The sequence below is a fragment of the Rhinopithecus roxellana genome, chromosome 9 (assembly GCF_007565055.1).
Source record: "Rhinopithecus roxellana isolate Shanxi Qingling chromosome 9, ASM756505v1, whole genome shotgun sequence".
NCBI classification, from domain to species: Eukaryota; Metazoa; Chordata; class Mammalia; order Primates; family Cercopithecidae; genus Rhinopithecus; species Rhinopithecus roxellana.
Window position 1 is genome coordinate 59994753 of NC_044557.1, and position 21901 is coordinate 60016653.

Below are 21901 nucleotides of genomic sequence, written 5' to 3' on the forward strand. Positions count from 1 at the left end.
AACAAGAATTAGAAAGCAATCCGAGCAGCAGCTATTGCTACAAGGCCATTAAGGAGCTAGGAATTTAAGGGGTAGCTCTTCAGAATGCCAGGGTCAAGTCAGTAAAGTAAGACCCTTGATCTTTCCAATATTGCTACCACCTGTAGATAACACAGAGGTGGGACAGTCTAACAGGAGGACACCAACAAAGGTCTCCATAGCAACAGTGCTCACCCAAACTCTCTCCTAACACTACCGTATTTCCAGTATAAACTTCAGTTTTTATAATTTTTTTACAACCCACAAAAGAAGTGATGCAGAAAAAGCCCACTTAGGAAATCTACTTACTAAAAATGTTTTTATAGTACAGTAATAATTCAGGAATGCACTTGAATCCTGAAGGCCTAGAAGGTTAGAAGGCAGAAGAAATTCTGAATTAACAAAAAACCTGAATGATAAAATTTTTGAAATAAAAATATCTTCTTAATCTCAAATACACAAACTGCTGCCTTTAATAAATAATCTATTTGAAATTGGAGGATCTCTGTAAACGTGAAGAACCATAATCAAAACCTCCATTACCCTGGATCCTGCTGATGTTTTTGCTGCAATCTACCTTTAGAAGGATGAATCAACTCACAAGACCATAACTCTGCATCAACAAATGTCATTTAAAACTTCCAGAGACTTGATACTCTAATTAATTCACATCTACTGACTTATGTTGAGTGGTCATTGTTGTCCAGAATGATATCCCTGAGGAATTAAAACGTTCAGAAATCAAATTTAATTACCTTATTAGCTGAAACAGAAAGAGAGAACATGTTTCTAAGGCATTTAAACAAAAACAAAAACAACAAAAAACTTCATGGTACAAAACAATTAAGTAACCCTATCAAGATTTTACCATACAGTGCTAACGTTCTCAAAAGCAATTGTTCTCTGTAATCTGATTTACACTATTACTTACTTAGCAAACCCTCATTTTGCAGCAAGGGCATAGTTAAACCCAGTCCAGGATGAATTATCCCAAAGACTAAATGAGGGAATGTTTCATTAATGGGTTTATGCCGTACTGGAAAACCCCATCCACCATCAGTTTCATGAAAAACCTTTTGCTACTTAATGCTGGTAACAATCATACCTGATTTGACCCCAAAGTCAAGAGAAACATTTTACCAAGTCCTGTAACATCAATGTGACAAGAATTAAAGGAAAGATATCTCCACAGTTGAATTTGTAAGAATGATTCTTCAAAAAAATAAACTCAGGAGAGGAGATTCTTTTTTTGACACGCTACAACAGTACAGAATTGACAGTAATCAGCAAAAGAGGAAAGATTAGACTAAATCTGGAAAACCTCAGGACAAAAGTGTCCAAGATTAGGAGTGGAAGCAGCTTTGCTATTTGAAACAACAAATAGAAATAAAATCATGGCCTGCATATTGTAGATAAGGGTTAGTAACCGAAATGCATAGAATTTTTTACATTTTCTAACACCGTGATTTAATTATTGGATAAAAACAAAATGTGAGCTATTTAAGGAATTATCTAAAATATACACCAAGAAGCCACTGAAATAACATATGTGAATGGATTGCAATATACAGGTTTTTTTAATTATACAAATTAAAATCTACATGAAAGATGTGTACCAGTGCCATAAGAAAGCAACGTTTCAGGTGTTGGTATTGGTATGCATATGATGGGTGTGCATAAACACAGTAGCTACTGGCAACAGTATTCCACAAGCAGATAAATGCTAGAAGTAGGAAATGTGAAGGTGGAAAAGTGGTAAAGTCCTTATGACTCTCTTAAATGGAGTTAAGACCTATTAGGTCAAACCCTGCTGGGTAAATAAACTGCTCCCTGGTGTAAATTAGAAACTTTTGGAGGTGCATTAACATTTTCAGGCCCCTAAGGTACAGTTTAGTAAATTACTATTCCAGTGAACTAAATGATACCCTAGGGGCCTGACAGAGTTAATGCACCTTCAAAAATGAGCAATTTACTCTCTTCTCACCAGTAGGATATCATGCACCTGCACACCCTTGCCTACCCAGCTAATAAAATATATTTGTCCATTCATTCATTCATTCACTCAACTACTGTTTCTTGAGCTCCAGCTCTGTGCTAGGCAATGTTCAAGGCATGGGAGTATAACTGTAAAAAGGACAGGCAAGAGAAGGACAGACAGAACTCCACAGAGTTGACATCCTGGCAGAGAAAGCACACACTACGGAAGTAAAGAAAGAAGCTGCATCAGAAGTGATACGTGCATTGAAGAAAATAAAACAAAGGGATGTGCTAGAATGAGACTGGAGAGCTACTCTGAAGTGGGTGTTAGAAGGCCTATCAGAAGCAGATGTGTAAGCCAAGGCCTGAGTGTGGAGAAGGAAACAGATGGGAACTTTTGGGGGAGAAATTGTTACAAGCACCGCGAACCTCAAATGCTAAGCATGGGAGGAAGACTTGAAGGAAGAAGAAGGTCTGGCTGCCTGGAGTGAGGGAGAGTGGGGTGAGACTCCCCCGGGGACCAGGAACTTCCAGCACTGTCAGGTTCACTCTCAGGAAACAACTAGGTGAGAAAAAAAGAACGGGAATAACCGTAATTTTTAAAATTGGAAAAAAGAAAAAACAAACACCTTTAAGATGCTCAGTGGTGGTTGTGAGGCAGGACATAGCAAGCGATGGGGGGTCCTAGAGGAAAAGTGAGACAATCACTAACAGTTTGAACAGGTTCTGTAGGAATCAGTGATCTCCAGAGAGACAGAATCAACAGGTTGTATGCAGAGAGAGAGAGAGAGAGAGAGAGAGAGATTTAAGGAATTGGCTCATGAGATTGTAGTGGCCGTGTGGGTCCCACATTTAATGGGCAGGTGGGCAGGCTGGAGACCCAGGGAAGAGCTGGTGTTGCAGTTCAGAGTCTGAAGCCTGCCAGCTGGCAGAGTTCTTTCTTGCTGGTCGTGGGCAGGGTAAGAGGAAGTCAGCCTTTTTGCTATTAAGGCCTTCAACTGATTGGATGAGGCCCACTACTTTGCCATTTGCTTAACTTGATGGCTACCAATTTACATCCTAATCTCATCTAAGAAAACACCCTCAAAGAAACACCCAGCGTAACGTTTGACCAACTATCTGGGCATCATGGCCCAGCCAAGCAGACACATAAAATTAACCATAACAAGTTCACACGAGGAAATGAGAACAGATGGTCCATGTCAGAGGCATGGACCCACTCAGTATTTCCAGGGCCTACAGCACCCTCATCTTTGTCCTGACAGAACCCACACTAGGTTAGAGACTCAGGGTCCCAAGGCAATTCTGCAACCCTTCCAAGTCAGGGCTCCATGAAGCCTCGAGCCCACAGATTCACAGCCTCCACTATTCTCATGTGCATCTGACTTCGGGGTCGACCAGGCCTGGGTGTGATTCTGGCTCCCTCTCAGAACAGCTATGTGGGCTTGAACAAGCAATTTAAACTCTTTGAGCCTCAGTGTTCTCATGTAAAAGGGGGTGATAAGAGCACTGCCCTCATGTGAGAGTTTTTTAGTGACTATAAAATAAGATAACACAAATGGGGTGCTTGCACTGTGCCCAGCTCATAGTAAGCATCCAATAAATGCTACTTCTAACTGTTGGCTGAAGAGTCTTCCTAATCATATCTGCTCTTTTTTTCTTTTTAAAGGGTCTTACTCTGTCACCCAGGCTGGAGTGCAGTGGTGTGATCACAGTTCACTGCAGCCTCAACCTCTTAGGCTCAAGCAATCCTCCTGCCTCTGCCTCTCAAGTAGCTAGGACTGCAGGCGCACACCACCATGCCCAGTTAATTTTGTATTTTTTAATTATTTTTGGAGGGACAGGGTCTCCCTGTGTTACCCAGGCTGGTCTCGAACTCCTGGGCCCAAGCAGTCTTCCTGCCTTGGCCCCTCAAAGTGTTGTGATTACAGGTGCAAGCCACTGCACCTGGCCATATCTGTTCTACTCCCAAACCCCTGAATAATTGTGTGTGTGCACGTGTGTGTGTGTATTTACACACAGGCAGTCAGGGATATGTCCACAATAAAATTCCCCTGAGCAAGAAAGGAAACCACAATTTTCTCATTGAGACAAAATATTTCAACAACCAAGGAGAGAAGAAATTTATTTAGTGAACATATCCCAAGCCTCAGGTAGCAAAATGACTTTTATCACTTCCTCTCCCCTGCCCTTCACCCCTCCTCCTCTAAATGTTCTCAAAGGCCCCTTCTCTCTAAAGGTTTCAGGAAATTCTCAAGTCCCAAACATTTGTTTTTACATCCCAGAAACTAAAGTAAAGCCTAGCTAAACTGATTTTTTCAAGGGTACTAAGGAAATTGGCTACAGAGAGTCTTTCTGACTCATCTATAGAGAGATTGGGAGGTAAAATCGTAACATTTTCTAAATATTTCTAAATAATTAAAAATAAATACCAAAAAACAATTCAATCTTGCTGTTAAATATCCACATGAATCAGGTATTTTATAGGTAGCTTAAAAATAAAACCCAATAATGACATACTTGTAAAATCAATATCTTGCTGCTAAAACACCACAAATAAACATGATGGGTTAACCGTCTCGGGGTTAACCTGAGATATTTTTAAATAAAGATGGGGCCCTGGGTCTCTTCCCTCAGGTCACTTGCATATTTTTCAGTAGCCAGTGCCTTAAAAGAGACAATCTCTTTGAATGAAGAAAGCAAATGCACCATGCAAGTTGTGTCAAGTTGGGTCCGACAGAACACATTACATGGTGCAGCCTCACAGCCGAAAGTGCCCACACACTGCAAAGCAAATCCCAGGCAAGTTTGGTCATAATTGCTTTGCTGAATATAAGACAGCCTAGTTAGAAGCTGTTCCACTTAATGGGAGTGCTCTTTTAACAGGCCACCCCTATATAAAAGTGAGGGGAAGAACAATTATTCCCAAGAATTGGGTATTTAGCAATTGCCTATAGGTAGGGTCAATTGAAGAAAGCCAGTGGACAGCCAACTCATCACTGAGCATAGATAACCTGATAAGATAAAAATGTGATTCTGGTCCAGTTCTTGAAAAAGTAAAAGACTGGTATTTAGAATCACCCTATACTAGTAGTCTTACAACTCACAAGCACTTTGTTACAGTTGCTAAATCAGGAGAAAGAGGTTCTGAGGCGCCAAACCAGAAATAATGCTTTGGGCTCCAGGTCTCAACTAATTCATTGGATTTGGTGTGATTGAATAGAATACTAAAGTCCAGTGGAGATATAATACATGGGCCAAAGATGTCAGACACGACATTTTTCAATTCTTTCCCATTCACGCTCACAATAAACCCCTAAAATAAAGGTAAGCGAAGGACAGTGATACTCATTAGTTTACCCAAAGCCTCATGACTGCTAAATAATGGATCAAACTCAAACCCCTTATTTTCCAACTTCAGATCAATGCTCTTTCAACTAAACTAAGTAAGTCCTCAATGTCATCAATAGGTTCTTGGAAATTACAACTTTAAGCTCCTACATCGTGCAGTAAATTAATTTGCTTAATATCAAGGTTTCCAAGAACCTATTGGTGACATTAAGTGAGGGCTTACTGTACACTACAAATTGTCATACCTTTTTTTCTTTTGAAACAGAGTCTTTCCCTTCACCCAGGCTAGAGTTCAGTGGTGCAATCATGGCTCACTGCAGCCTCAACCTCCCAGGCTCAATGATCCGCTCACCTCAGCCTCCCAAGTAGCTGGGACCACAGGTGCATGCCACCACATCCAGCTAATTTGTTTATTTTTTATATAGGTAGGGTCTTCCTATGTTGCCCAGGCTGGTTTCAAACTCCTGGGTTCAAGTGATCCTCCTGTCTTGACCTCACAAAGTACTGGGATTACAGGTATGAGCCACCACACCCAGCCTCATCATACATTTTGAAGGCTGGAATCATGTGCCAACATCTATGTGAAATAGATGTTTGTGTATGTGCATTTTTGTGTGTGTATTACCAAACCCAGTCCAAGAGAAGTAGAGGTAAGCAACTACTCATGAAACACAAGTGGTATTCATATTTAATCAAAATTGTTTGGGAAATCTGCTTGGCCTTAATTTGCCTGGTCTCTGTTAATAACCCCATCTGCATCCCCAGCATTTCTTCTCTGGGCTCTCTGTGCTGCTTGATTGTTTTTTAATGAACACAAATTATTTCTATGGAAGAATAAAAGTATGTATATAAACCACCACAACAAAATGTAATGCTTAAATCAGCCAATCAAAAAATCTATAAGTGAGAATAATTATGATGAAAGGGGAAAAAAAGGAAATACTTAAACTCAACACTCAGATACATCATAATCTAATGGTTCTCACCCTTTTCAATAACAGGGATTTGTATTATTCCCTGGCAACCACCAAGCAAAGCAGTATTTTGAAACACTTTTTTTCACCAATCTATCATTTCAAACCACTAATCTGAAATTTCAATCAGTACAGTGTAACAATGATGTAAAATTCCGAGCCAATGCAAGAAAAAAGATATTTTAGTAAAGTGTCCAATCTTATTGTATATGTGTACAAATTTTTACTAAGCTTTTTGAAACACTAAAAAAATAAAACTGAAGAACACCATTATTATTTTAATGGATCCCCCCAGAGAACCTCAGAATAGAAGTAGTCAAACTGAAATAACTGGCATTCATATGCATCTCAAAGTAATCAACAAGTGTTTATTAAGTAATACTCAGTACACTTGCTCTCAATGTCATGGAATTCACCTGAAGAAGACAATAAAAAGAATATTTACAAATGGTGAGATATAATAATTAGCATACTTAGGGAATTGGTCAATCTCACTATTAACCAAAATTTTTTAAACCACAAGATGTTGTTTTTTGCTAATGAAATGGCAGAGATATTTAAATATTATAATGCCCAGTTCTGGCATAGCTGCAAGTAAACAAATATTCTCATACAAGTACTACTAATGAGTGTCGAAAATGGTATAAACTTCCTAGAAAGCAATTTGGTAACAACAAGAAGACTTAACACAAGCATAATTTTTTATTCAAACATCTTGACATTTAACTATTTATCTGAAGAAAATAATTGGAGCTAGCTATGTGCGCAAAGATGCATACAGGGATGATCCTCTTGGAATTATTACAATGGTGAAAAATAGGAAATAATCTAAATCTCCAATAACTGGGGAGATGATTTTAAAAATTGTGGTATATAACAAAACATTATAATACATTATATAGAGTTATTTCAAGTCATGTTTTAATGCTCCAGCCCATCCTCCCACTGTTGGTTTCTTTTTGTAGAGATGGGGTCTTGCTATGTTGCCCAGGCTTGTCTCAAACTCCTGGCTTCAAGCAATTCTTCCACCTCAACCGCCACTTAATGGTTTTAATATCCCCATTACATCACAGCAACAGCAAGCTATTATTGAGTGAGTGTTTTGTGTCTCAGGCGGGTTTCAAACATTAATAATTGTGCAAATGAATGTTTTAGGAGAATATTTTACGATATTGGAAAACTTTCATATCATTGATAAATCAAAAATGTGCATAATGATATATATGATATGATTCCAATTTTGTAAGAACAAAATATAGGTGCATGTGATTGTGTGTGTGAGTAGATACGCATACTCAGAGAAAGAAAGACTGGGAAAAGTACATTAGCATGTAAACAGTAGCTATCTTCAAGTAATGGGATTATTGGTGATTTTCACACTTTCCTGTACACTTAAAATTTTCTAAAATGAGTCCTTCTAACCATAGAAAAAAGAAATATATATTATTTATAGACCAGTGAAATCTCTTCTTCAACTATAAAATGGTAAAGTCATTTGATGCTGATATAATATTTAAGTCTAACAATAAACTCCTATAGATGACTCATGATTACGTTTCTACAAAGCTTTTGGAAAGTAATTTGGTAATAATGTATCACGGGAAAGAAAGTTGTTCTGGCCTTTTAACCAATAGCTCCACTTCAGGAATTTTTTAAAACACTCGTCCTAGATGCTCATGCTGTAAAATATATAGCATTAATTATAATGGCAAAAAATTAGAAATAATAAAAATGTTAAAAAATAAGGGATTGGTTAGGAAAATTATGGCATCCAATCAATGACATGTTAAGCTAGTATTAAAAATGATTTTCATTAAGAAATCTTGAAGGTAGCAAAAAAAATCAGGATATAAAATATATCTATAAGAGTTCAGTCACAAACCCAAGGGTTAAAAAAAAAATTCTGTAACAAGTTAATTTCCCTTTTGAGATATGTTCCTTGGAGTGCTAGAAACTTTACTTCAGAATCCAGGGTTTTTCCTTTCTCCTAGCTGCACCTCAGTATCAGCAGGGCACTTGGGCTTCTGTGGAAAAGTCTGTACCCTCCAATCTGCCATGGCCCTCATTTCCAGCCAAGATCAACTTTCCATCTTGGATCATCTTGCTGCTTCTAAACCACAGTATAGGGCCCTCTGTGAGACTGGTTTAGGCTTCCTTGTCTGAACACACACAGGGCCATTTTTTCTCTATGATTTTACCACTTCCCACCTGGAAGATGAGAACAGACTCCTTTGCTCTCAAATCTGATATTCTGTCTTCAGTTGTTGCCATTTTCCTGGTAATTAACCTGAAGGATAGAGCCTAATGTCTTCCCCTGGAGCCTTCCAAATTTCCCCTGGGTCACCTTTTTCTTCTTCCCAGCCCAGGGTTTGTGTGTGTGTGTGTGTGTGTGTGTGTGTGTGTGTGTATTGAGGAGTAGGGGAGTAAGAGCAAGGTCCTATACTTCTGAAATCCTGTCCTCACAATGCTGATCTATAATCTTTATACGCTTAAACACATTGCCTTTCAAACCCCAAAGCCAAGGAATGAGTTTTGTTTTCTCTGCTCTCTGTTCAGTCACTTATTTCTCCAGAAGCAAAGAGTCCAGAATAGTCCAGCTGTTTGGGAAGTATTAGTAACCTAAGATACTATACTTGTAAAATTATTAATAATTAAAAAGGAGTTTTTAATAGAGGGAAAAATTCACTACAAGTAAACTTGCTAAAATGTTAGTAATGGCTATTGTTTCTGGATAATGATTTTATGGGTGATTTTACTTTTTTATTTCTTCCCTCTTCCAAGTTTTTCTGAAAGCCTAAAACTATGAGAGGTGAGATATGGAGCAGCTTTAGGAAATAAAAGGAAACAAAATAAATGTACATGGAAAAAATACAATTGGGATGTTATTGAAAATATTCACAATATCAATGTGTAAATATTTCTGAAGATAGACTAGGTCAGGGTAAAACATGCCATGCATTAAGAATGCCATTGAAATGACAATGTAACAAAAACTTGTGTCTCAAAATACACAATTTGCATCTCTTAGGGCTTCATTTTACAAATAACAATGAGTTGCACAACACTGTTTATTATGTCTGGTGGGCTTTGTTAATTTCTTCAACATGAATATTCAAAACACTTCTAGGCATTATGATAGGTCTGGTCATTAAAAAAGAATTTTGAGAAAATGACAAGCTTTGAATAGGGCTGAACAGAGAATTTCTATGAAGAAGCAGATTTGAAAGTTAAGTTTATAATTGTGCTAGCACTGCTAGCCTATTAACTGTTCAAGCTCATGAAGTCACCAGGATGTACAGTTAACTTTTCTTTGCTTGGCTTTGCTTATTGTATTGTCAGTTTTATAGCATTTGTAACATACTGTCTAATTACATGCTAGTCTAGATGAACTTCAAAGAAAGAATTTTTGTACTTTACTGAAGGTTTGGTCCCCACCTCCATTAAAATTAGGTATTGCGTTTCTGCTTGCTGAATAGGCACGTTCCTGTGAGGAGTACTTACTTTCAGTTTGCCATTGACTAACCATGTGACTTGAGTAAATCCCTTCTTCCTTCTAGGACTCAGTTTTTCCTTATCTTGAAAAGGCAGCCTCTCCTGCTCCATCTTGGAGGTTCTCTGTAGTCACATTGGACTCTGAATGGTACCTGCCACTGTGTGTCTCAGTCTCCTGTTCTGATGCCTCCTTTTCTCTGGACCTATTAATATTGGTTCATCCTAGGTGCATTTTAGGGCTCCCTCACCTCTCTCTCTACTCACTTTGAAGGTGACCATCTTCAGATCCATGGCTTTTAATCTATACTTTCCCAACTGACTTATGTATACTAATAATTCCCCAACCTCCCCCATGAATTCTAGACCCATATATCCACCGAAGTCCCTCTTGAATACGTGATTATCATCTCTGACTTAATATGCCTAAATCAAACACCTGCTCTTCTCCTCAAAACCTCTGGACTTTCTGCTCTGCACATTTCAGTTAACAGAAACTCCATTATTTCCATTGCTCATGACAAAAGTCTTAGGGTCATTCTTGCTTTTTTCTTTCACACTTCCAATTCGCCAAGAAATTCAATCGACTTTCTTTTCTAATTTTATCCATAATCTGCCCAATTCTCAAGACTTCCACTCTTCTCACCTGGGTCCAAGTGATCATAATTCTTTCATTTGCATTGAAGCAGCAGCCTCCTCCGCTGGTCTTCCAACTTCCTTTCTTGCCCCCTACAGTCCTTTTTCAGCACAGCAAGTGGAATGATCCCAAGGAAACAAGTCCGTTAAAATATTGCTCTTTTCTACTCGAAGTCCTCCTGAGTGAGTGGCTTGGCCCTCACTCAGTTTAAAAGCCAGATCCTTACAGTGGCATCCAAGGCCTAACACGATCTGCTGCTTCTCTAACCCTGGCTCACCTGGCTGGATCCTCCCTGGCCTCCTGTCCCTCAAACACGCCAAGTCACCTTAAGACCTTTACCCTAGTTTTGCCCTCTTCCTAGAAAGCTCTTACTCCATATCTACATGGCTCAATCCTTCATCAATGTCAAGTCTTCATTCAAATGTCACTCTCTCAATGTGGCTTACCCTGCACAGCCACTCCCTGCCCCTCAGCTACACTTTGTCTCCAGGGCACTCATCACCTTCTAACAAACTACTCTTTATTTACTTATTTTTTAAGTTTCAATTGGAATAAATTACATAAAACATGATAAAATTTATCATCATAACAATTTCTAAGTGTATAGTTCACTACTGTTAAGTATATTCACATTGTTGTACAACCAATCTCCAGAACTCTTTTTATCTTTCAAACCTGACATTTTACTTATGAAACAGCCACTCCCCTTTCCCTCTGCCCCATCTGTTGACACACATTTTCTTTTCTTTTTCTGAGATGGAGTCTCGCTCTCTCCCCCAGGCTGGAGTGCAATGGCGCGGTCTCAGCTCACTGCAACCTGTGCCTCCTGGGTTGAAGTGCTTCTCCTGCCTCAGTCTTTGGAGTGGCTGGTACTACAGGCAGGGACAACCACCATTTTACATTCTGTGTCTAAGCATTTGACTACTCTAGATACCTCATAAAAGTCGAATTGTCTTTTTGTGGCTGTCTTCTTTCACTCAGTATAAATGTCCTCAAGGGTCATCGTGTTGTAGCATGTATCAGAATTCTCTTTATCTTTAAGGTTGAAGAAAATTTCATTGTGTGTGTGTGTGTGTATATATATATATATATATATATATATCACATTTTGCTTATCTACTCATTCTTCGATGGACACTTGAGTTGCTTCTACCTTTTGGGTGTTGTGAATAATGCTGCCATGAACATGGGTGTACAAATCTCTCTTCAAGATCCTGCTTTCAGTTCTCTCGGGTATATACTCAGAAGTGGAATTGCTGGATCATATGGTAATTTTATTTTTGTTTTTTGAGAAACTACCATGCTGTTTTCCATTGTGGCTGCACCATTTTACATTCCCGTCAATATTGCAGAAGGGTTCCAATTTCTCCACCTCCTCACCAACACTTGGTATTTTCTGGAGTTTTGGTTTTGTAACATAGTAGACATCTTAATGGATGTGAGGTGATATCTCATTGTGGCTTTTATTTGCATTTCCCTAACAATTAGTGCTGTTGAGCATCTTTTCATGTATTTATTGGCCAATTGTATATCTTCTTTGGGGAAATGTCTATTCAAAGCCTTTGCCTATTTTCAAATCAAGTTTTTATTGTTGTTGTTGTTGAGTTGTAGGAGTTCTCTATGTATTCTGGATATTAACCTCTATCAGATATATAATTTGCAAATATCTTCCCTGATTCCATAGGTTGCCTTTCCATTCTGTTGATTGTGTCCTTTGATGAGAAGAAGTCATTTACTTATTTATTATGCTTTCTGTTTTGTTGTCTGTCTCCCCTCTATAATGCAGTCTCTGTGAGGGCCAGGCCATATGTATTTTGTCCATGGCTGCATCCCCAGTGCTATGAACAGTGCTTGCCATTTAGTGGGATCTCAATAAATATTTGCCAAATAACTGAATGTGTGAATGGACAGATTAAATATATGGTCTCGGATTTTTGCAGTTCCTAAAACCCATGTGGGGTGCGAAAGTGAAAAAAATCTGAAGCATAATTAATAGTTTTTTAAAAATGCTCTAAAACAATAGTTTACAGATAGGTTTCCTGAATGAAGGACTTTTTAAAAACTCTTCTCCCATATGTAGCTGATTTCCCAGGCTAGTTGGAAAGCATGCCTGCCTCCTTCTTTGGAATCCATTAAAGTGACAAATGCCAACTCTGAACACAAACCGTGCTCATTCCATTTCACCCACCCTGTATTGTTGGCTCTCCTTGCCCCCACCCGGCCCCTTAATACCTGGCTGCTCTCCCGGTCCTCTTCCCTGTCTGAGCTGCTCCCCATGGCCCTTTCTCACATTTGCCCCCATATCTGCTTTATGTCGAAGGTCCCAGCCTGGCTCTGTCAGGGATTACTTTGCTTCCATTGTTCCGCTGAGGACCACACACCGGGGCATGGCTCAGGTACCCTTTACTCTAAGGAGGCCTGTGGGAATCTTGGAGAAAGGAATAAAGGTGGGCAATGATTGAGCAGTACTTAGGAGGGGCCAGTTACATGTCAACCCCGATTAATGATAATGGTAATTTAGAATCTGCTTATGGTTTCTATTGTTAGGCTTTGCCAAGAAGTTTCTGACATGGTATTTCAAAGGGTTCCGGGGCTGGCTGATGCTGCAGACTTAGCCTTCCACTGCAGGGAGATCAGTGAGGAGGGTGTGTGTGGATTCAGAGGAGTGGCTTGCCTGACACAGTGTGCCCTGTCATTAACGCGGGTCCTGTCTGGTCAGGTGCATCTCTTCCTTCATGTTCACCAGGATCCACCCACTCCAGTGCAGCAATAGAGACAAGAGGACTTTGATTATTCTCATTACAAAGACAAATTGTTGAGATTGTCCCTTCTCCTTTACTCCCTCTTCTAGGTTGCTATGTTCACCCAAGAAAAAAAAAAAAAAGTATACTTCCAACTGAGAACAATGAACTTTAGCAAGCTTTGTTGTCCGGGGGAGAGGCAACCTATAAATAAGGTTAAGTGTAAATGAACTTGGCCACAGGCTGCTGAGATGCAGATCCCGACCCAGTTGCTTTCTAGCCTCGAGACTTGCAGCAAAACACTTAATCTCCCCAGGACTCATTTTCCGCATCTGGAAAATGGGGATGATGATAAGACTTCCCTTTGTCATTGATCATGAGAAATCAGTGAAGTATTGCAAGTAAAACCCTAAGAACAGCATCTGACACACAGTAAGCGCTTGTCAAATGTGCATTATTACTATCATTGCACAATTAGGGAAGGGTCAGAAATCTCTTCCTTTAGAACGGGGTTTCCAACCGCAGCACAGTTGACACTTTGGGCCTGATAATTCTTGGTTATGGGAGGCTGTCTGTGGATTGAAGGATGTTTGGCAGCATGCCTGACCTCTACCTACTAGATGCCACCATCACCGTCCTCCCAACTAAGACAATCAAAAATGCCTCCTGCCAAGTGTCCCTGAAAAGGGAGGGGGAAGAGGGAAGGGAGTTTTGGCCTGGTGTCAATCTACTTCTTTAGAATGAACAGCAAACATTTTATATAAATGGATTTTTGTGGCTATATCCCACTGTGTGAAGGTAGTTTTCCTTAAACTGGGAATTTCAATATTCCTAGAGGGCTTTGAAGAGTTACAAGATCACAGAGAGCGATTCCAACACACTTTCTATCCTTGCAGTCATGGTTGGCCACCTTAGCACCTCCATCCAGACTTAATCCCTGCCCTCCATAGGGTGGTCTGCCATTCATTAGCTACTATCTGGCTCAACTCCCACCTAAAGGGCAGCAAGACCAGATGCTGCAGGCAGGACAGGGTGTGTACCCTCCCCAAATCAATGTTTGGCATGTACTAGATGCTTTATGAAGGTTGATTGAATGAAAGCAAGAGTTGAGTCACGCTTTAGCATAGTTTTGTTTTGTTTTTTTTTTTTCATTTTCTTTTTTTTCTTTTTTTTTTTTTTTTCTTTTTTTTTTGAGACGGAGTCTCGCTCTGTAGCCCCGGCTGGAGTGCAGTGGCCGGATCTCAGCTCACTGCAAGCTCCGCCTCCCGGGTTTACGCCATTGTCCTGCCTCAGCCTCCCAAGTAACTGGGACTACAGGCGCCCGCCACCTCGCCGGGCTAGTTTTTTTGTATTTTTTTAGTAGAGACGGGGTTTCACCGTGTTAGCCAGGATGGTCTCGATCTTTTTTTCATTTTCTGTTTGTTTTTGGCTCATAGAACAACATCATCTTTCCAAAGAGCAGTAAATCTCACACAAAACTGAAATCTGAGTGGCAGAACAGGAAAACTAAGGCAGAAAAAATGTCCCAGCCTAGGAAAAAAACAAAGAAGAGAAATTGCAAAGGAGTGATGGTGGGGCATCTTTTGATTCCTCCATCTTCTGGGGGAAAAAAATGTATTCTGTTTTTAGCTGGTGATACATTTCTTTCCATATTTTAGGGATGTAAAGAGCAAGGAAAGAAGAGGAGAGGGGTCCTCCTTAGAGGCTTAGAGATCAAGGCAGTTCTGTCTTCCCACTTCCTGTCTGCCCCCCAAAAGAAGGTAAAGTATGTGGGGCACCTTAAGAGAGTGGGACAGTCTCCTCTAAAGGAAAATGAAGGCTCAGAGCAGAACTGAGAGGAGAATTGAGCAATACCATCAACATCTCACCTGAACCTAAGGTGGGGGAGAAAGCGAAGTAGCCGTATGGAAACCAGAGAAACACCTGGAGATGGTCAATGAAAGACGAATTAGGCCCGACGTGGTGGCTCACGCCTGTAATCCCAGCACTTTGGGAGGTTGAGGCGGGTGGATCACGAGGTCAGGAGGTGGAGACCATCCTGGCTAACACGGTGAAACCCTGTCTCTACTAAAAGTACAAAAAATCAGCTGGGCGTGGTGGCGGGCGCCTGTAGTCCCAGCTACTCAGGAGGCTGATGCAGGAGAATGGTGTGAACTCGGGAGGCGGAGCTTGCAGTGAGCCAAGATCGCGCCACTGGACTCCAGTCTGGGAGACACAGCAAGAGTCCATCTCAAGAAAGAAAAGAAAGAAAGAAGGAAAGAAGGAGGAAAGGAAGGAAGGAAGAGGAAGGAAGGAAGGAAGGAAGAAAGGAAAGAAGAAGAAAGAAGTAAAGAAAGAAGAAAGAAAGAAAGAAAAAAGAAAGAAAGAAGAAAGAAGAGAAAGAAAGAAAGAAAGAAAACAGAAAGACGAAAAGCACGATCGAACCTCCCCCCCCTCACAGAACTACACTCCCCCCCCTCCCCGCACCAAGAAGCCCGAATCAGCCCAGCACCATCAAGAAAGAGAGAGAAAGAGAGGCAAATTGGGAGTCAATCACTCTGGTCCTCTTTTTCTCTTGGCCATGATCTGGGCTCAAGTCAGTAGGCATTTGAGTTGTGAGGACTTGGTGGTATGCTCTTGGATAGAAAAAAAAAGACCCAGAAATCCAGTTCCCCAGAAGAAAGAGACAAGTCCCCCTTTCCCTTCCCCAGATAAACAAAGACAGAGACTTTAAAAAATGGTAATTTTGGGGGTGGGGGGAATGGGGTCATGTTGAAGTCTGGGTAAACTGAGAAGACTAAGGTATGGAGAGAGAGGCTTATGTCCTCAGACCTCCTTCTTGGCCTCTTTGCTGAAATTCCTTCTCTTCTTCCTTGTGGCATTCTGATGCCACTGATTTGTTTTTTTGTTTTTCAAACAAAGGTGTTCTTGTTGCTCTCATTCTCCAGGAACTGCATTTCACTCATTCTTTTCCCTGTGTTTTATTGTAGAAAGCATTCAGACAGGATATAGCATTGAACTGCTTAGACTAGGAGATTCCCTTGAAGAGCTCTTGGATGGTGGTTTTTTGCTAACGTCCACCTTGAGCCCGTGGGTTGGAATGTTGTAGATAACTGTCTTGATACTGTTGGGGACCCATTCCTTGTAGCAGCTGCTGCTCTTGATTCTTAGTTGAGCATGTCCTTATATACTTCCTTCATAGACTTCTGTCCTCAGAAAATGATGATGATGATAACATCAGCATGACATGGATCACATGCTGCCATCTTGTTTTGGCATTGAGAATTTGCTGGGTGAGCTTTGCTGCAGTCAGAGCAGAGTACTAGTAGTTTTCCAAGCTAGTGAGTGAGGCAAAACCTGGCATAAAGAAGTAACATAAGGAATGGGGTCCAGGCAGACCACCAGTTTGTGGAAGTTTGTATTGAACTGGCCAGGAAAGTGGAGACAGGCAGATCAAGATGGGGTGGCTCAGGTCACTGTCAATGTCAGAGGGTCAGCTTGAAGTTTCAGAAGCAAATTAGAGCACCGCATTATTTATGGTATCCACCAACCAGTGGACAGAGAATATGACATGGTATTTGGCCATGGTGCCTAAACTTTGGTTGAAGGACTCGTGCTAGATGTTATGAGGTGATCAGGGTCCTGGATACAGACCTTGCAAATGGGAACGGTGCCCATGCCAGAGCCCATGCCCGAGCCCATGCCCCCATCTAGCCATTGAGTCCATAGGAAGCCTTGAAGCCTATAATGGCTCTAGATACCTTAGATACAATATCATGATGGAGTCTCTCAGTTCTGCTTCCTCTCTTCTGTGGCCATAGCCTGCTACAGACTGACTAAAGACAAAGTTTGTCTGGCCTAAAGATCTGGCCAAAATGATGTGAGCAAACATATTTCATAGTCTTTGATATAGAATCATCCTAGATGGCAAAAGAAATCAATCAACTACCTGTAGCCTTATTGAAACACCTGAAGATCTGGTCTGTCTACAGATCACTGTTCTATTTTAAGTGCTGGCGGGCTTGATGCTTTGCTCATCATTGAGCATCAACCAGAACTTAGTATACACTTGATTGCCACCCTACACAGCTTGGATATGCAAGATTTCCTTCAGATGGAGAATTTACTGTTATGTTTACCCCTCAAAGTATGTGAAGAACAAGAGAATAGTACATGTTTTTTGCTTATTGCACACTTTAAGAATGGGACATGGCCCAGGAAGCTACAGTCACTGTATCGGAGTTCAGAGATTCTGTGATTGCTGCAGCTCTTGTTCTTCAATTATTTTCCTTCTAATTCCTTGTACCCATTTTAGTTCAGAAGCTTTTGAAGGCCAAAAGATGATGCCTTCTCCATTCTATTAACTATCACTGTGCCTAAGAGTGTTCAAGACTGGCCAACGATTCAACAATCATTGGCTATTTAAAAGAAAAAGTTTTGCAGGCTGTCGACTTAACAGATACCTCTTGTGCCCATCATTTCTCAAACATGGTACATGGGTGGATCTGGCCTGAAAGAAGGAGACATTTCAGGGGTATAAGACAGCAATTTTTCAGGGCTCCATTATTTTCTGTTGCTCACTTTTCTTGTTGTCAGAACTGAAGAAGCACCAGCTACACATACATCAAGATAAGAGCTGTGCTTCCATTAATGAAAGGGGAGGGTGTGTTGGGAATAAAGGAGTTTTTTACATTGCACATGGGAAAAGGGAATTTGTTTTAAGGCTTTATCTGGCTTTTGATCATCTGGACAGGCTTACAGAAGGGAAAAGTTGGTGTTTATTTTACAGACAAAAATTGCTTTTTCATTGCATCAAATATGTTTTGCAGCTGCTTATACACATTGCTCTGAGAGGCAAACAAGGTAGACCTGTTCAGCCTAGGTACACAAGACAGTCAGCATATTAATAAAGAAAGCTGTACTTATTGTACTTAATGCAACCAGTTTGTAAAAGGCAAGAGGACTTTCAAAATCCATGTCTGACTGCCTAAATGAACAGCATCCTACAATAACCAGAGGGTACCACACTTAATAAGCAAGTGTCCGTTCATATTAAGAGAAACGAAACAGGGAAACAGAAACACCTTCATCTGGCTCCTCTTTTCCAATCTGGGACCAAGACTCTGAGAGAGAACACAGCTCATCTAGACTGCCAATACCCAAACCAGGGGTTGTTTCAGATATCCATTAGCTGCACAACTCTTACTAATTTATGCTAGCTATGCAGTCACTTCCCTGAGGCTCCCTCTGAGCTCACACTCACAGACTTATCCCCAGTCTACCGACCACCCAGCACTCTAATTACATCTGACTGCTGCTCTCTCTCAATAAAGCACCTTTAGGGAGAATATGGTGTCTTTTCTACCTCTGATTCTTAACATGTTGTTTGGCAGATGCTAATATACTTTTACTGAGCAAATAAATTAAACAATGAATGAATGAATGGGCATCCACCGGTATTACAGAGTGTGACTATCATCACTACATGTTGTTCTCTTTGTGTACATGAGAAACAACACTGAACCCCCAGGGTGGCTTTAATTCCTAGGTTAGTGTTCATCAATGAAATCTATTACAGTCCAAGGGTACCTCTTCATGGATGTTAAAAGCCTGGCTAGCCCCAATCAGTTAATCCTTTCCTTTTATTTCCTATCAACCTTATCTCAACGGCCTCTTTGCTTCTGCCTCCTTTCTGTTCTTACTCTCAGATACCTCCCTTCTTCACTCATTTTTTTGTGTCGCATAACATTCCCCCTACATCTTTTCATCAGTTGTAACTCTTCCTATGGCAACTAAGAAAACCCAATCCAAATGACTTAATCAAAAGAAAACTAGTGCTCATACAACTGAAAATGGCAGGGCTAGGACTGGCTTCAGGCATAGGGTTCAGATGACTTCATGAAGACTCAGTTTCTCTCTCCATCTATTAATTATGCTTTCCACTATGTTGTCTACATTCTCTGATAGACTCTCCCCTCGAGGTTGTAAAATGTCTGGAGCATCTCCAGTTTATATTCTTCCACATACAAGTCCTAGATGAGAGAGTCTTCTCCCTCAATCGCTTCATTAAAAATCCCAGAGTTGAGCCTTCCTAGCTCTGACTTGAGCTTGGTGCATACTCATGTACAAATCACTGTGCCCAGGGGACGAAATACACTATTAGAATCGGACCAAGTTACCCCAATGCTGGGACTCAGTATCATCAGCTAAACTCCAAGCACGCACGCTAAATGCTGAATAAAGGTGGTTTCCCCAAAACAAAATCAGGGCATTCTTGATTCAAAAAGTGTGTATGAATGTTGACTGGCAAAAACAACAAACAACCACTACAATCCTAAACTTGCTTTCTGCTTTTCTCATCTTCTCTGTGATATTCGTATCCCACCTGAGCCCAATATTCTTTTTCTTCTCTTCTCTCCTCTACTGATATCTCTATTGATATCTTGGTATCTACCTCAGACACACATTAGTCCCATTTTTGTCCCTGGCTTTTCTCTGCCTCTTCAGTAATTTCCCTCTTTCAGCCATCCCCCAATTTCTACCTGGATTTTAACTTCCCATCATTATCTTCAAGACTTGGAGTACCTGCTGGTAAGAATCCTCAAACCAGAACAGTAACATCTGCTGGAACTGTTTGCTTTCCTCAGTGACCACAGACTCTCCCTCATTTTTCATCAGCATTTTCCTTCTGTTTCTATAACCCCATCAAAACCAAATATACCCAGGCTTCCCCATCCATCTTAGGAAACAAGACAAAACCACTTTCATTTAGCCTTGGCAGCATGCCCGCCTCCACCTTTCCCCTTCCTGTCCCCTGTTCCCTCCCCACCATCAAACTATCACTCCATCTCAACCCTCCCCTCCAGGCTTAAGTTCTCTGAACTTGTCTCTGCTTTCTTTCACCAAACTCATTTCTTACATCCCTGCAGTTTTGTTTCTGGGGCTGTCTCCTTTCACCGCCTTCCCAAAGATTTCATCATAGTCAAAATATTTGAGTCCTCTCTCTTTCTCACCTTCCACATCCAAATTGTCCTCAAAACCTTCCAAATAGACCCTGCAAGTGTCCCCTCACTCTATCTCTTCCTCTCTATTCCTCTGCTTCTGACAGATGGGAATTCTCTTGCAGTTCCTCTCCTCCCCTGGTTCCCTCGCTCCATCCAGACTCCCCATACTTCCACGTCCTTCAAGCCAATGCTCACAGCGAGTTTGTGAAACACTCTCCTACTTTAAGAAATGTTCCTGGCAAGCCAAAATTCTTATACTCCAGCTTGAAATGCAAGGCTGCCTATCCTGCGTCCTCACCTGCCCTCACAACCCTAGAGATGCTCTGTACTGCAGCTGCACCTCCCTGCATGTGCTCACACAATCCTTCCACCTTCCCCTGCTTGTACAACTAGGAAATCCCTATGCTTTCCTCAAGGCTCTCACCAGCCACCTCCAAGTCTGACACTAATTTGGCTCCTCTCAAGCAGGCTCCCTCTCCCCACCTTGAAGCAGAATTCACCCCTTCGTGACTGTGCTCCTCAAACAACACTAAGAATAACTGTTTGCTTGTGATTGTCTTAAAGCACCAGAACCTGAGAGCTGCCTCCATGCATCTCTGTCTCCAACCTCGCACAGTGCCTGGCACACACAGCAAGTGAGATCTTCACCACCCCTCTCTCCACGCCCGAAGCTTCATCTGCTCTACATCTCTTCCATTCCACAAATTATTGCCTCTCCAGTGTTGTTTCTGTTCCTTTGATGTGACCCACTAAGAGCCAACATCCACAGAGCCTTCACACTTCTTTCTAGATATCATTATCCTAGAAAATCATATCTGCTTCTAAGCAGTCACTTCCAGGCTTTGCTCCATGTCCTTTCTTCACATCAGTCCTACTTCCTCCACCTGTGCACAATTTCATTCATCTAACAAGCACTCATTGGTTCTTCCACATTGTTTATGTAATAAATATCTATTGTCCCTGGGGATCTTGCCATCATATGGAACATTACATCTTTCCCTCATGGTTCCCCACACTGACTGCCCACTGTCCTTGTTGACTGGACATAACCAGGTAGGTCACTTTTCACTATTCCTATCATCCTACTTTTTGTTTGTTTGTTTACAACCATCTCTTCAAGATCTCTCTCCCTCTGCATGTGCATTGCTAAGTATGTGATTTATTCTTTGACCCTCAGTCATATGTAAACTAAGGCCAGGGTGACTGTGTAATTTAACAACCAAACAGGATACTTGGGCGGTGAACAAGGGAGCTATTAATAGTTCTGCCTGGGCAGTAAGTATAAACTGGGACTTTCTTCGACCAATCAACACATCTGACTTTCCTAACAGCGGCCTTATTACTTGAATTTTTATCCAGTAGAATCCAACACTTTAAATGCTACCACCGTGGTGTGATGTGGCCAGCATCATCTTCTTACCCTTCATTCCAGCCTCAATACTCTTTAGTAATTTCCACTGCTTTTAGCATCAAATTCATGCTCTTCCTCCTGGAGTTTGCCACAAGGCTGTCAGACCCAAAGTCTTTGTTTGATCTGCTGTCAAGCAAATACTGGCAACTTCTGTCCTTCTCTCTCTCTCTCTCTTTCTCTCTCTCTCTCTCTTTCTCTCTCTGAAAGATTTCCGTCCAGTCCTCACCTGTAGGAATTACCTCCTCTTCACAGTTCAGATTTTCCTTCTCTTTCCAATTAAAACCCACCCTGAAGCTTACCTTCACCAGGAATTCCACCAT

At 41.0% G+C, this 21901-nt stretch overlaps 1 pseudogene; it reads right to left on the minus strand.

The window, feature by feature from the left end:
- LOC104671569 overlaps nt 1-21901 on the minus strand; it is a 50221-nt pseudogene extending 28320 nt beyond the window's left edge.